The sequence below is a fragment of the Corvus brachyrhynchos genome, unplaced genomic scaffold, assembly GCF_000691975.1.
Source record: "Corvus brachyrhynchos isolate BGI_N302 unplaced genomic scaffold, ASM69197v1 scaffold69, whole genome shotgun sequence".
NCBI lineage: Eukaryota > Metazoa > Chordata > Aves > Passeriformes > Corvidae > Corvus > Corvus brachyrhynchos.
Genome location: NW_008240228.1, coordinates 5119 through 7725, shown reverse-complemented (window position 1 = coordinate 7725; position 2607 = coordinate 5119).

Below are 2607 nucleotides of genomic sequence, written 5' to 3'. Positions count from 1 at the left end.
CTTCAAGAGTGGACCCTCGAAAGCAGTTGTGGGAAAGCTGCAAGTTGGAGGAAGGGACTCACATGCGAGCAGAGAGACTCCTCTTCCTAAATGGACTGAACAAAGTTATTTGGAAGTGGGCGGCTGTCTCGTTGTGGTAATGTTTTCATAGCTGCGAGCAGAGAGACTCCTCTTCCTAAATGGACTGAACAAAGTTATTTGGAAGTGGGCGGCTGTCTCGTTGTGGTAATGTTTTCATAGCATGAACAAGAGAGACTCCTCTTCCTAAATGGACTGAACAAAGTTGTTATGGAAGTGATAAACAGACTGAACATCTCAAGGGTTGTCTTTTTACATTGTCAGTGGGAGAAGGGAGAAAGGTGGGGGAGTAGAAGAGTTCTGAAGGTGTGGTATGTTTTTTTTCTTCTTTTAGGTCTGTTAATAAACTTCTTTATATTCTTTCAAGTTTGGTGCCTGCTTTGCATTTCTCCTAATTCTTATCTCACAGAAGGTAAACAGTAATGAGTATTTAGGACCAAATCACTACACAAGGCATTCTTGTTTTCTCTTTGGAGAGAGTAACACAGCTTTGTGTAATCAAAATGCAACTAGCTTGATGCCTGGGACGTTCTTTAGAGAGATTACAGCACTTTATGCTACAAAGGCTAAAATTTCTAGCACTGGTCATGTAGAGTCAGTCTAGTTTAATATACTGTACAGCACGTGTTGATGATAATGCCAGTCAAACCCTTAATTTACTTGTATCTTATTTGACATGCAAATAGATCTTCCCAATGTTCCACACTCTGCTTTGAAAACTCTACAAGGAGATGTAATAGAAAAAATATAAGCTGCCTGCATTAAGGAAATCTGTAAATATCCTCATCCTCAATTTTGTATTACTTCTTAAAAATAATAATTGCCAGTGATTCAAAAGACAAGACAGTTCTGAAAGGGACAATGTAATCTTCCTGGGGAAAGTTTAGAATAAGAGACTGTATGTCTTTTATGTAGTATGTAAAACAATAAGAAAAGGAGAAGCTGCAAAGTCACTATGATGTCTTTAATGTGTCATCCCACTTACACTGTATAACAGGGAAAAATATAGAGTTGTCAAATCTTCTTAATTTGGGCTGTATCCCCTTATCAGGACAGTGCAAGTGGAGGGGTTAAGAAATGCATAGAGATTCATAGACCTTCCCCCAGTAGCAGAGATCTGTAATTATATTCCAGTTCTGTTCTAGACCTGTTTCTCATGTCTTCTACTAGATCTGACATCTTACTACGTTGCCATTCCCACTCAGCATGTAAGTCATTTAAAAAAAATTAGTATTTTAGCCTGGGTTTTGTGGAAAGAGATGCTGAATGTTAGAACCCGGGCTTAGTTTTCAGGGCACATAGGATGTTTGGCTCCAAAGATGTGAAAAGAATGTTTCAAAAATTGGGTCATGATAATACATGTCACAGTGTGAGAAATGCTCTCAAAGATCACTGATATACCTCAAAGAACAAACCATTGTAAATGTAGAAATTTACTAACAGCTAGTGTTACATCATATCAATGGGGATGAAAGAACTGTGCAGAAGGCAAAGCCCAAGCCTAGCAATGGCTTTTACTTCTACAGCCCTTCTCCATGAGAGCAAGCCGCTGGAGACTGGCATCGGAGGCGTGATGTGAGGAAAATGCGGTCGTCTGTCTCAGAGGAAAGCTGCAGAGCCGCAGTGCGATGTGCCCTTTGTGAAGCCTGCTCAGAGACAGGGTGCCTTTCAGAAGGCCTTCTGCTTTGATGCCAGCTTCTGGGTGAGCTGCAGCCGAAGGCAGCAAGAACATGCTCAGCTGACTCGGATGGTCAACGAGCTTCGGCAGCACTTTCTGCAATTCGGCACGCTGCACACACAAGCCCGGTGCTCTGAGGCTTCCTTCTTTGCCTTTTGTTGTCTGGGCAGAAGAGAAGCCAAGCGAGACCATTGCGCTTTGCTGCTTTTCAGTGTGCTGTGCACGGTTTTTCCCCAACTTGAGCTACCAGGAGACCGCTTCGGTTTCGCGGCATCCACACTGCCCATGGTAGCTCTCGCTCAACAAAACGTGCCAGGGGAGAAGCACTTGCTGGATGAGTCTTTCAGTGTGCAGGACTTTGAAAACACAGCAGCGCAATTGGGGCCACGAGAAGGGGTGATGAAGAACGCGGTTTTGTCCTGGCCCATTTTTCTGTGCGAGACGCCTGTCAGGATCTTCGGTCCTTGCGAGAGAGTCATGTGTGCGCAGTGGTGCTTCGAGCTGAGAAGGACCGGGCAGACAGCACAGCCACACTGGGGGGCGCTTTTGCACCTTGTAAAAGGCAAGACGACTGCTGCTGGAAGGTGTGAGTCCCCACTGCCACTAGTGTCAGGAGCAAAGTCTTTGCAAGCTTGTTGTCCTGGCGCAGCTCTCTGCGGGAGACGTAGCCGAGAAGCTTTCCGCTTAGCTTGGGATCACAAGAGGGGCGGAATGTGCTGCTACGTAGCGCTGAGAAGGAGAGGTGCAGGGCCCAGGCGTCTTTGGGCAGAAGCAGTGCGCTGGAGCACTTGGCTGCCGGCACAGCGTTCCATGCGAGAAGCAGACCTCTGTTCGCCTCCGGGAGAACGAAG